Here is a 14,342-nt window from a genome sequence, read left to right as displayed (position 1 = left end):
TCCTTTTCCAGTCCCAGGTCCAGCACTACTTCTCTTCTGTGTTTCTTTTCTTCAGACACAGAAACTTGCCTCTCTCCAACCCATATCCTATCTTTTTGCTTCCACAATTTTACAGAAGATACCCCTCCCCCACCTCCCAACCTGGCAAAATCCTGCCCATTCTTTAAGACTGGAAAATTGGAAAATTTCCCTGACCTCCCTCTGGACACCTCTAATTCCTTCTTAGCTCTGTCCCTTGCAACCAAGTCCAAGCTCCTACTGCTCACTACACAACAGGCCAATAAATTGAGAGACAAGGTGTTGGGGCAAGGAATCATGACTTTATTCGGAAAGCCAGGAGTCCAAAAAGACGGTGGACTGTGTGACATTACTGAAGAATCATCTTGCCAGGGTCTCGATTCTAGTTTCTTTTATAGAACAAAGTGGGGAGATGAGGAGGTACAGTGAAAAGGCCATAAATTGTTGCAACTATTTCCTGGTTTTGGCCAGACTCCAGGAGGGGATGTATTAATTTCTTCTTCCCTGCAGCCATTCACAGGTGGGAAGGGTCAGGAAGTTTTCTGTGAGCTGAACAAAGATATTTTAGTTTAACATTCAGGCATGGGGGCAGGATTCCAGAGATGGGCCATATGTATACTTTAAGGTATAGACAACATCCCTTTAGTGATTAACTTGTAGCAAAACCATCAGAAAACAAAGATTAAAGTAAAAAAAAAAAAGATCTAATATGGAGTCAGATTTGCTATTTCCTATTACACCTTACCTCTAAATTTGCTTGTCTGTCCTCCACACAATGAGCTCCCTGGGAGCAGGAGCACTGTTTCGTTCCTTTCTTTATTTTTATTGCCTTGGACTGTCTCTGGCACCAATAAACTTCTCGGGGAATGACCGTGTTAGCTATTCCTTCCTTTATATCTGCCTCTTTTCCAGCCCTTGGTATTGCACATTTGTTGAGGGTTTGTCTTCTCCATCATGCCATGAATGCCATGGGAGAAGAGACGTTATCTTTACTTCTGCCTACATTGCCAGAGTTTAACACACAGCAGTGGCTTAATAAATGATTTAGAGGATGAAATAGAATGAAAGGACCTTGCCACCACCCGAAGTGCACGTGGCATCCCCGCAGATTCTGAGGTGGCCTCCAGATGGCGCCCGGTGCTCACAGGTGGTCCTGGGCAGTAGTCCCGGTTGCGCCGGTGGGGCGCACAGCCGGCGTCAGGCAGGTCCCTGGCAAGAGAGCAGCCTGGGCCCCAGTGGACGCACTGCCATCTCTGGGACAAAACATAGCTGTGGCAGGGGGACTTCGCCTCCCCGAGCTCTTGGGCCTCCTTGCAGATAGTTCTGGAATGTTAGTTGGGGAGGGAGAAGGGGACTGCTGCCTTGCGGTGCCTCTTGGGTGATATCTAAGCCTCTCATGCCAACAGGTGAAGGAGTCACACCTCTGCTGATGGCTGACAGTTGCAACACGCCCACACACAAAATGTTATTTATCTGTGTGGACTAAGAATGCCACCTACATATCAGTAAATAAAGGATGTTGCAGCCATCAAGCCATCAGCCACTGTAGCCACCCCTGAAGGTGAGCCCTGAGGGAACTCAGGATGGAAACAAACAGGCTGCCCAGTGGTCACACACTGCAGCCACCCCCAGTGGTGCACACCGAGGGGACTCAGATTGGGAAAGCACAGGTTGCTGGCCCCAGATAGCTAAGGTGGGGCCTTAGCTATCATTCAAAGGAATGATTTCCATGAGCCCAGACTCTAGTATTTTCCCATACATAGAAAGCACTAAATTTCTTAACTTGAGATATCTGATTTTCTTTAATTAACAGTAATCTTTTGATGTTCTGACTCCCTGGTCTTTGTTTCAAAAAGCCTTAGATAACCTGGCTCCTCCCTTACCTCTTTGCAGCAGTCCTTCAGAGCTGAAAGGCTGCTTCCTGGGCTTGAGTCCTCAGAAAGTCTGCCAGATAAAACACAGCTCTCAACTTTTAGGTTGTGCATTTTTTTTTTCAGTTGACATCTATCATAATAACGATACCAGCAAGTGCGTGGCTTTTCCAGCACACTTACTAGGTGTCAAGAATTGTTCTAAGTACTTTATCCACATTACCTCAAAGGTACATAATAAAATAATTTTTAAAATATAAATTTCTGTTTTATAGTGAAGAAACCCAGGTACAGAGGTCTAAGATTGCTCATTTAGAAAGTAGCAGAGGTAGGGCTAGAACCCAGGCAGTCTGGCGCCAGCATCTGCAGGCTCCCAACTTGGCAACCCTGTTTCCCTCTGTTGAGCTGAGCAGTGTGGGGGAGGGGGAAATTTCTCCCTCCGCCCCTCCTGAGTCCTTGTGGCTGGCCAATAATAACACTGACACAAGACAGATTAACAGGAGAAAAATAAATAAAGTTTAATTAATGTTCATGGAGGTCTCACTGAAATGGGACCTAAGAAGTGGCCAAAGCAGGCAGCTTTAATACTTTTAGACAAAGAAAGAATACATTTGTGAGGAATTGACAAGACAAAAAAAGTTAGGTTTTGGGTGCCCAATTAGTGAAAAATCTCTATACAGAGTTTGGGCTTGGGGTAGTAAATTAAAGAAGTAATAAGTGTCAACTGAAAAAGTGCACAACCTAAAAGTTACGAAATATGTTTTATTTGGCAGGCAAAACTGAGGACTTCAGCCTGGGTCTCAGCCTCTCAGATGTCTCTGAGGGACTGCCCTGAAGAGGTGAGGGAGGAGCCAGGATACACAGGAGATCTGCAACAAAGACCAGGTAGTCGGGACATCAAAAGATTACTGTTAATTAAAGAAAATCAGACATCTCAAGTTAAGGAATTCAGCAATTTTCTATGTATGGGAAGATGCAAGAATCTGGGCTCACTGAAATCATTCCTTTGATATGGACCTCAGCTATCTGGGGCCAGTATCCTGTGTGTCTCATCCTGCGTCTCCTCAGGATGCACACTTGTGGGGTGGCTGCAGTGGCTGATGGCTTGATGGCGGGCATCCTGTTTCTATTCTGAGTTCCCTCAGGGTTCACCATCAGGGTGACTGTAAGGTCACGGCTTGATGGCTGCAATATCATTTGTCTACTGATATGGCAGGCAACATTTTTTCACTCATACAAGGTTTGTTTATATAGGCTTCTGGGCCTAAATTCCCTGTCTCTGGAGATAAGGAACTTTACCTTCAGAGGCAGGAGTGCACCTTTATTTCCTGCCCTCAGGGAGACAGAAGGGAGGGACAGAGTGTCCCTCTTACACTGGGCATTTCTTAAGTAACTTTAATTCAAAATAACCAATAGGACATTGAGGCACATTTTGCAGTAGCCTGCCCTGTATTCCAACAATGGCCAGGTAGTGCCCAGCAAACCATTTCTCAAGCACCTACTATTTACCAAGTACCTTGTTTGCATTGCAGATGAGCAGGTGAAGGAGAAACTGTCTCCCTTTCAGGAGCCTCCAGGCTGTGAAGGGAGACAAAAGTGTTGGGAGTGAGTATGCCAGGAAGGTTCCCAGGAGAGAAGGGAGGAAAATGAACTTGGCTGTTCTCTGACAGTGCTTTCTTATTCAAACCTCCCCTTTCCCTCTGGTTGGGAAGGAACAGGAGAGGATTCTGTCCCCTCTGCTCAGTGCTGGTTCATGGTCCCATGCTCCCTGGGCATCTCCTACCATTTTTTCCCCCATTTGAACCTTTAGCACTCACCTGGTCTGGGCCACAGCCAGGTCCACTGTTGTCCTGTCTCACATTGTGCTCCTGCCAGGGTCCCTCCCAAAGCACCACAAGCGATATTTAGGAGACAAGGAAATGAGAACACTGAATGGATATTTGATGATATTAAAGAATTTTTATCTTCCTTAATAGAGGCATTGAGGTAATTTTTTAAAAGAATCAATTTAAAGAGATATACACTGAAATATTAAATGATGAAACCAAATGATACTTGAGATTGCCTCAAAATAACACAGGAGGGGAGAAATAGATGGGATTTTGGATAGAACAAGTTTGGGGTGATGGGTACATATGGGTTCATTGTACTCTTCTATCTACTTTTACCTTTCACTGAATTTCTCCATATGAAAAGTTTAAAAAAGATATATTAGGCACTAAAATGAAGGGTTGTAAATGCAAGAACTCTGAACCTTAAGAGAGTATGGTGGTGGTGGGCAGAACTGGGAAAAGACTTAAAACTGACAAGCACAACAAAGTGAAGAAACATCATATTTCTACTTTTCTAGAGTTAGTTTGTAAGCAGCTACCACTTCACCTTCCCCCTGCCCCCACCATCAGCCAGGGTGTGGCCCAGTGTCCATCTGTGGAGAGCCCACCTCCTTCACATGTCATGCTGGGATCCTGGAGGTCTTACATAAGACAATGTAAGAAGTTCTCTGTAATGTGCAAAGAACTAAGTAAACATGGGTGATTTCCACCAGTGAAAGAGAAGGTGTGGGTATTCGTGGCCTGGGTGTTCTATCTTGTCATCTACTGTGATCCTTTTGTTCAGAATCCTGTGCTGGTTATGAAGCTAATGTCTCTCAGCTCAGACCCACCCTTTTACACTCTACTCTGTGACACTGGGGCTGTGACTTTAAAAACCACAATTCTCTGTGGCCAGCTAGCTCCAGGTTAGGCTCTGTCAACAAGGTGGGTTACGAGGCTGGAGGAGGGAGCAGGGAATCGCTCCTTCCTCACTGCTTCTTGCTCCCATGAGCATAACTCTAGCAATGACTGTTCTTTCTAATAGCAATGTGTTCCAGTTTCCAATTTTTTCTACACTCCCAGCACCAGCCTTACAGATGCTAGGCAGTTGCCCCTCCTTGGAGGTCCAGCTCTGCAGGGCCCATCTGCCAAACTCCTAAAGGATTAGGACCCCAATCTCTTCCCCTTGCTCTGCAGTCCCAGAGATGGAGCTGCCTGATGAAGCTACTGCCTCTGTGTTTATCTTGAAATTCGTTTTTTACCTTTTCAGCCTCCAGTACTTGTATCACCTATTGCCTAGGTTAAATTCTTTCTGTCAAAATAACTGGTGTGGTTTCTGTTTTCCTATTGAGACCTGATTGATACACACCACTGAGAGGCATTGCTTGGGGGAACAGATGAGGGTGTAGCCTTGCCTGGCTGGGCTGCTTTGAGGAACCCAACCTCAGAAAACCTGCCAGCAACCGCAACTAGTCAACATCTATGGTAAAGGAACTCTCTTGTCACAGGAAAATCCCCTAATCTAATGCAACATCTATAAACAAACTCACTCCAGGAGGGAGGGTTTAATTTAAGAAAGCCGGTAGGAACCCTAAATCTTTTCATTCCAATCAAAGCTGTCAGAGTCAGTTAGCTTCAAAGCTAGTCAGGTGGTCCCAAAGCCACCATCTGCCCAGCAGCTGTCCTGTCACCAAGGAAACCACAAGTTGGAGTGGAAAGCAATGAACAGGGCCCCCAGGAACCAGCCTGAAACTCAATCATCTGAGGTTTGTCATTATCAACTCTGCCAAAGTGAAGCATCTCTTGCAAGAATGATTCTCTGAAATTCTTCTGCCTCAGTCCACCTGCCTTCTGTTTTCCAAATTGGGAATATGCCACCTCTGAGAAAGACATGTGCTGGCAGGCATAACAAATAACAAGGAGAGTCACTTGTTTCCTCAATAGCAGATAAGGCAGACTGTCTGCTACATCGACACCAGGACTAGTGTCTTTGGGGCTCCCTCTCTACTTCCCAGGCCCTAGTGACTTCTAGTTATCTAGGCCCCTGAGTGGTGGCCATCAAGTCTGCCCACCCTGCCCATGCAGCAGCACCAGGAGAGCATGCTCTGTAACTCCCCTTCCCTCTATCTGAGTTGATGTTTGATGTTACCACCCTGCAAATGATTAAACAAACTTCCATCTTATTAATGACTGATAGCTTCAAATGCGACAAGAGTATCCACTCACTTAATCGATCATTCCACAAATATTCACTGAGCACCTCCTATGTGCCAGGCACTAGGCTGGGCATTGAAGTTAATAATAATGATTAATCATTTATTAGTGGTGGATGGAATCAGCAGACACTTAGATAGGATGGTCAGGGAGGGCAGTTCTGAGAAGGGGACATATCGGCTGTATTCCAGACATCTATTGCTATGCAACAAACGACCCCAAAACTTAGCAGCTTAAAACAATGGTAGCTGTTATTTTGCTCACAAATCTGTTATTTAGGTGGGGCTTGGTAGAGCATGTCTCTGTTCTACCTAGCATCAACTGGGGCAGCGTGGAGGATGGGGACTGGACTCATCTGAAATCTTCCTCATTTACATGTCTAGTAGTTGATGCTGGCTGTTGCTAGGGACCTGAACTGGGCGGTCAGCTAAGACACATGCATGTGGCCTCTCCATGTGGCTCCTTTCATGGTGGCTGGGTTCCAAGGGTGAGTCTCCCGAGAGAGAACCAAGTTGGAAGCTGTATCACCTTTTTTGACCTAGTTTTAGAAGTCAAGAGTCACTTTAAACAGGGTCACTTCTGAAGCATTTTATTCATTGGAAGCAAGGGGAGGGAAAATCAGATTTGACCTTTTGATAGGTTAAAGCCCAAGAATTTGTAGATGTGTTTAAAACCATGACAAGCTATGACCTAAAGAAGAAATTAGTAGAAGAATATTCCAGGAAGAGGTCTTAGTATGTGAAGTCCCTGCGGGTAGAAAAAGCTTGGTGTGTTCAAGGTAATGATAGGCCAGCAATACTGGAGCACAGTGAGCAAGAGGGGCTGTATGAGATGAGGTTAGAGGTGACAGAGCCATCTGAAGCAGTAATGAGTTTGGAATTTATTGTGGGTAAGTGGGAATCATTGGATGATTTAAGATTTAAATTCACACCTTGAAAGAATCCTCCAGTTGCTACACAGAGCATGGATTGAGGTGATATTGGAACAGGGAAAAACAGTTAGAACACTACTGGAGTGTTCCAGAGGAGATATAGATGATGATGGCTTGGATAAGAATGTTATTGGAGATTAAGCGAAATAGATGTACTTGAAAGAAGGTGGGAAGAATGGAAAGAATTTATTAACAGACTGGATGTGAGACTGAGGGAAAAGAAAGTAAGTAAGAATAAGGATTCTGGGGTTTCAGGCTTTGGTATCTACATGGATTGTGGAGTCATTTCCTTTGATTGGAATACTAAGGGAGGAACTCATTGATATGTGTGAAAGGTAAACTCTAGAGTCCATTTTTAAGCATTTCAAGTTTGAGACGTTTGAGAGATATACTAGTGGCAAGGAATAGACAGTTGGATATATGAGCTTGAAACTTCTTGGAGAGAGTGGGGCTGGAAATATAAATTTGGGAATCATTAGCATATAGATGGTATTTAAAGCCATGGGCCTGGATGAGCTCACCTAGGGATCTAGAGTGAGCAGAAGAGTATGAAGGTTTACCTCTGGAAAAAGTAGCCTGCAAAGGAGACTGAGAAAGAGTGACTAGAAAGATAGGAGGGAAACTAGGGTATTGGATGCTATGGAAACCAAGAAAGGAGTCTTAGAAAGAGGGAATTCAGAAACAAAGAATTGATCTGAATGACCCTAAAGCTCCTCCAGATCTGACTGTCTATGATTTTATGAATGTCTCAAATCCCTTCAAGCTTGGAAATTCTGTGACTCTATAGCATATTTGGAAAAAACAAACTTCCTAATGAATCATTGGGTATCTCCAAAGACTATAAAAATTAATTCTTCACAATGAGGAATTTTTTTTAATTTTTTAAAATTTTTATTCTTTTGCGGTACACGGGCCTCTCACTGTTGTGGCCTCTCCCATTGCGGAGCACAGGCTCGGACGTGCAGGCTCAGCGGCCATGGCTCATGGGCCCAGCCGCTCCGCGGCATGTGGATCTTCCTGGACTGGGGCACAAACCCATGTCCCCTGCATCGGCAGGTGGACTCTCAACCACTGCGCCACCAGAGAAACCCCACAATGAGGAATTTTATATCTGGGCCTTAAAGTGATCAAGGGTAAGGTCAAGTCTTGAACAAAAATGAGGATCCCTGGAGAGAAAGCTTGGGCAACAATGCAAGTGGAAAAATATAAATGGGGTTATCTGATCTCCTCTTCTAGTAGGGCTCACTTAGTCATGGTAGACCCCAGGGGTTGGGGACAAATGACAGCCCCTGTCTTTAGACAGGAACATGTGTGGACCCCAATCCTTGGTTTCTTTCACTGTGGGGGCACTCTCTCAACCTCTACTCCACTTGTAGGGTTGACCTGTTGTCTTGAGAAACCCCAAGATTTGTGCCAATAGGGTCCTCTGAGGACTCTTGGCTGGGCCCTGGTCTGGGAGGGCAGCCTGGCAACTAAATTGCTCCTAATGGCTGATATGGAATTGTGTGAGATTGAGTCACCAGAATGGAACTGACACACTGATTTAGGGTGACTCTCACATCAGACACAGGGCACTGGGCTACTAATGATCCACTGCCACTACTCAGACTTGAGCTGCATGTGTGGGCCCATACCTCAGCTGTCACCCATCTGTGTTCCAACCATAGTGTCATCTCTGATTTAGAGCACTCAAAGGTGTGGGACGGTGGCAGGCATTCTTTACCCTGTATACCCCTTTGCCACTGTGGGTTGTCATCCCCTGCCCTCCTCAAGCTTTGTACCATACATCAGAAAGTCCTCCTGGGGTGGATGTGCATACCTCCTCTGAAGGCTTTTAAGACTATTGCGTTGCAATGCCAACAGGCTCTTCCAACCAATGTCCTCTCTTGCCTCCAAATGGTATGGTGATAGTGTGCTTTCCCAGGTCAGTCTTAAGCTATGCCCAACAAGGAATAAACATTTTTTGTTTTACCAGGACTGTTTTTCTTGCTCTATTCATGTCTCCTTACCTCTCCTCCCTGTTGATGGTAGTGTTTGGAAGCAGAACTGCAGGCAACACTAAAAATGATTACATTTTAAAAATGCAGTGATTACAGCCTAAAGAATTCAAGAGAATATGTGGTTTGAAGATGTGTTGTTCTATGCTAACATTATAAAATTTCAAGCAGAAAATTTAACATAATCAGAAAATTGATTATCATTCATACTTTCATGCATACAAGGCTTGGTAAGGCTTGCATTTTTTGGTCATCATCAATGAAGCACAGAGACACCCTTTGAGAGAGTATGCACAGATGCCATGATCCATGTTGCAGTGTCATGAGTAATGATACAACCAGAATTAAATACATGGGATTAGAGGACTGAAGAGGCACAAAAAACAAAAAAACCCAAACCCAAAACCATACTGTTTCAATACAAACAGGTTTCAAAGAGCTCTGGCATTGTGAGCAATTACTATCGCTATTGTGTTGCTGCCTTTTTCTCACTGTGAGAGATGTAACATAAGCCAAAAGAGCATAAAAAGATGTTTCCTGCACCTGAACAGGAATAATTGGTGCCTGGACTCTATGAAGAGTCTTCATGTGCAGTCTTAATACAATGAACAAATATGTAAATACCTCTATTGATGATTCTAAATCTTCATTGATTAAATATCAACACTTCACATGGGCCCATAAATTTTGAAATACATTTTAAAATCAAATTGTTTAGATAGACAAGAGCCCTTAAAAAATATCTTTCCGAGTTCCTGCACATCAGGGGTGGCCCGGTCATTGGTGATCTTGAAAATGCAGCCTCAGTGGAATGGTGGTGATAAATACCTCACTGGAATAAGTGCAAAAGGGAGCAAAAAGGGAAAAATTGGAGACAATGAATATAGATAAGTTTGCAAAAGACTTTTGTTGCAATTAAGAGCAAAGAAATGAGGCAGAAGGGACTTCCCTGGTGGCACAGTGGTTAAGAATCCACCTGCCAATGCAGCGGACACAGGTTTAAGCCCTGGTCCAGGAAGATCCCACATGCCGTGGAGCAACTAAGCCTGTGTGCCACAACTACTGAGCCCATGTGCCACAACTACTGAAGCCCACATGCCTAGAGCCCATGCTCCGCAACAAGATAAGCCACCGCGATGAGAAGCCCGCACACCACAATGAAGAGTAACTCCCACTCGCTGCAATTAGAGAAAGCTTGCACACAGCAAGAAGACCCAACACAGCCAAAAATAAAAATAAATAAATAAAAATTTTAAAAATGTTTTCAAAATAAAAATAAAGTAATGAAGCAGAAGCTGCAGGAGTGTGTAGAGTCAAGAGCGAATTTTTTGTGAAGATGTATGCTGCCCTAACACCATACACAGAAATAAACTCAAAATGGATTAAAGACTTAAATGTAAAGCCAGACACTACAAAACTCTTAGAGGAAAACATAGGCAGAACACTCTATGACATAAATCACAGCAAGACCCTTTCTGACCCACTTCCTAGAGAAATGGTAATAAAAACAAAAGTAAACAAATGGGACCTAATGAAACTTCAAAGCTTTTGCACAGCAAAGGAAACCATAAACAAGACCAAAAGACAACCCTCAGAATGGGAGAAAATATTTGCAAATGAAGCAACTGACAAAGAATTAATCTCCAAAATATACAAACAGCTCATGCAACTCAATATCAAAAAAACAAACAATCCAATCCAAAAATGAGCAGAAGACCTAAATAGACATTTCTCCAAAGAAGATATACAGATTGCCAACAAACACATGAAAGGATGCTCAACATCACTAATCATTAGAGAAATGCAAATCAAAACTACAATGAGGTAGCACCTCACCCCAGTCAGAATGGCCATCATCAAAAAATCTACAAACAATAAATGTTGTTGAGGGTGTGGAGAAAAGGGAACACTCTTGAACTGTTGGCGGGAATGTAAACTGATACAGCCACTATGGAGAACAGTTTGGATGTTCCTTAAAAAACTATAAATAGAACTACCATACGACCCAGCAATCCCACTTCTGGGCATATACCCTGAGAAAACCATAATTCGAAAAGAGTCATGTACCACAATGTTCATTGCAGCTCTATTTACAATAGCCAGGACATGGAAGCAATCTAAGTGTCCATCAACAGATGAACGGATAAAGAAGGTGTGGCACATATATACAATGGAATATTACTCAGCCATAAAATGGAACGAAATTGAGTTATTTGTAGTGAGGTGGATGGACCTAGAGTCTGTCATACAGAGTGAAGTAAGTCAGAAAGTGAAAAACAAATACTGTATGCTGACACATATATATGGAATCTTAAAAAAAAATGGTTCTGAAGAACCTAGGGGCAGGACAGGAATAAAGACGCAGACCTACTAGAGAATGGACTTGAAGACATGGGGAGGGGGAAGGGTAAGCTGGGAAGAAGTGAGAGAGTGGCATGGACACATATACACTACCAAACGTAAGGTAGATAGCTAGGGGAAGCAGCTGCATAGCACAGGGAGATCAGCTCAGTGCTTTGTGACCACCTAGAGGGGTGGGATAGGGAGGGTTGGAGGGAGATGCAAGAGGGAGGGGATATGGGGATATATGTATATGTACAGCTGATTCACTTTGTTATACAGCAGCAACTAACACAACAATGTAAAGCAATTATACTCCAATAAAGATGTAAATTAAAAAAAATACTGGACCCACCACTACTCAAAAAGGACAAGTAGATTATAAGGAGTCATGGAAAATTCATTTATGTTATATCAAGCAAGTAGAAGACTAACTAGAACTTCTCCCATTAAGTACAGGCAACATTTTTAAAATAACAAAAGAGTATGGCTAATGTACAAATATGCTAAAGTAAAATATTAAAAGAATGGAAGGTGGTGTACAAAAGACAGTTGAAGAACCCCATCTGGAAGAAAACATGCTCTGTGAAATAGGAAAATTGCCCACAAGTGCTTCATGTGATTTAAAATTTTAATAAGACTTAAAACAAGAACTTGGATGGCAAATGATGAAAAAACAGAATGAGACTAAATTGCTGTTTATATAGCTATGGAAGCAAATTAAGAGCCGAGATGCCATTATTATAAAACTGATAAGTAAATTAGAAACAAAAGAAAGCAGATAAACACAGGTATAAAATGAATTACTGACATGAAACAAAGGCTTAACGTAACCACAATGAATGAAAAAAGAACAAAATCAAAACAATTACAAGGCAATCAACATGGAGGACAAAGATGATCTAACTTGGGGATAACTAGTATCCCTGAAAAGATATTCAACCATTAAAAACACCATAGGGACGTCCCTGGTGGCGCAGCAGTTAGGACTCCACGCTCCCAATGCAGGGGGCCCGGGTTCTATCCCTGTTCGGGGAACTAGATCCTGCATACATGTTGCAACTAAGGGTTCACATGCTGCAACTAAGACCTGGCACAACCAAATAAATAAAATAAATAAATAAATAAAATTTAAAACCCCCCCAAACCCCACAAAAAACCCTATCATAAAAACAAAAATTATTCCTTAAATGATGAAGTAAATCTGTATACTGAAAAAACACACAATAGTAAAACAAAAATTGATGCAGACATATCAAAACCCACGTGTTAATGTATATGTGTATATGCATATATGTACAATAGTATGTAAAATATATATTACATAACATTACATGTAATGTAATACATGTAATGTACTTTCTACATTTTTTCTTCTATAAGGCAAAAAAAAAAATCAAGCTCCTCTAACAGTTCTCCCCAGCAACATCCATTCCAGAAGCTAATAAAGGGGTATATACAAAGTTCTAAAAAAAAAAAAAAAAAAAAGATGTATGCTGATAGGAATGGTTCAGCAGAGGGAGAGAAAGACAGCAAGGGAGCAAAAGCAAGAGAGAGAAAAGAGATGCCAGAGTGATTTCCTTGAGAAGGTAAGAAGGGTTAGGAATCTAATGGACAAACGTGGAGGGGATGGCTTTGGAGAGGAGCAATGACATTTCAGTCCAGTGGCAGGTGGGAAGGCAGAGCACCTGGGTGTAGGTACTGTTAGGTGTATAGGCATAGTGATGAGAGCCGGCGGAAGCTCCATTCTCAGTGCTTCTATTTTCTCTGTGAAATAGCAACCGATATCATCAGCAGAGAGAGCCAAGTGGATTGAGGAGAAGGTGTCAAATAATCATCTGGTGAGTAGGCAAGTGAGCAGAATGTGGTGGGGTTGTTGGTTCCCTTCATTTTCACTTGAGACTGAGGACAAGACTGGTAAGACTTGGTTTTTTTTTGTTGTTGGTTTGGTTTTTGTTGTTGACGTTTTCTGTTGTTGTCTCTATCCACATACAGCTGCATGGGTGTCACTGTAGTATAGGCATAGGATTCGATTTAACCGGGTGTGGTGTGCTGCTATCAGCCTATTGTGTCTTAGCTCCAGGTCCATCTTCATTGCTTGCTGGTGATGTCAGAACGTTTCTCCTCAGCCCGATGATTATGATGTTAGGATGTTATGCTGTATCAGTAGAGAGCACTAGAGGACAAAAAGGGGCATTTCCTGGTCCCAGTGTGTTTTGGGAGCAGGTTTTTGTAGTGCACAGTGGCCACCAGTGTGCAGCACCTCTCCTTAGGCATCTTTCCAAAGCACCCCAGGAAAGTGAATTGCCCATGAGTCTTGCCAGCGGACACTTCAGTGAGTCGTGGCTGGCCCTCTGCAACAAGATCTTGATCTCAGCTCTGCTGGGAGGGGGTGCTCTCCCATGTTCATTCCATCCTTGGGTTTTCTACCCCAGCCCCGGGAACATACATGCAATTCCTCTATTCTTTAGACTTTTCTTTGCCCCTTAATAGTCAATTCCCTATTAAAGGTAGGAACTTTTATATTAAACTTTCTTGTTCAAATTACTTTCCCTGCTCAAACCCTGTGCGGTTTCTTTCTCTTAATTGGACCCTAACTGATATAGATGAGGTTTTGTCACGAGAAAGAGGGAAGAATTGTTGAAATGATGTCCATAACTTGTTTCTTTTCCCTCCTACATTAAAAAAAAATAATTAATTTATTTTTGGCTGTGTTGGGTCTTCGTTTACTGTGCAAGAGCTTTCTGTAGTTGCGGCGAGTGGGGTCCACTCTTCATCGCGGTGCGTGGGCCTCTCACTGTCGCGGCCTCTTTTGTGGCGGAGCACACGATCCAGACGCGCAGGCTCAGTAGTTGTGGCTCAACGGGCCCAGTTGCTCTGCAGCATGTGGGATCTTCCCAGACCCGGGCTCGAACCCGTATCCCCTGCATTGGCAGGCAGATTCTCAACCACTAGCGCCACCAGGGAAGCCCCCTCCTACATTTTTATTGCTCTACTTTACTGTCTCTTCCAGTAGCACGTAAACTTGTTCAAGTTTCTCCTGTATATATTTCTATTACTGCTGTGTTTACTTTTACAATCAAATTTCTCAAAAGAGGGCTCAACTAGGCAGGATGGAGCGTCAGAGTCATCTGTGACGGCAAGACAGCCCACCAGGCCC

Source organism: Lagenorhynchus albirostris, chromosome 13 (assembly GCF_949774975.1).
Source record: "Lagenorhynchus albirostris chromosome 13, mLagAlb1.1, whole genome shotgun sequence".
Taxonomy (NCBI): Eukaryota; Metazoa; Chordata; class Mammalia; order Artiodactyla; family Delphinidae; genus Lagenorhynchus; species Lagenorhynchus albirostris.
Note: the sequence above shows the minus strand (reverse complement) of the source record.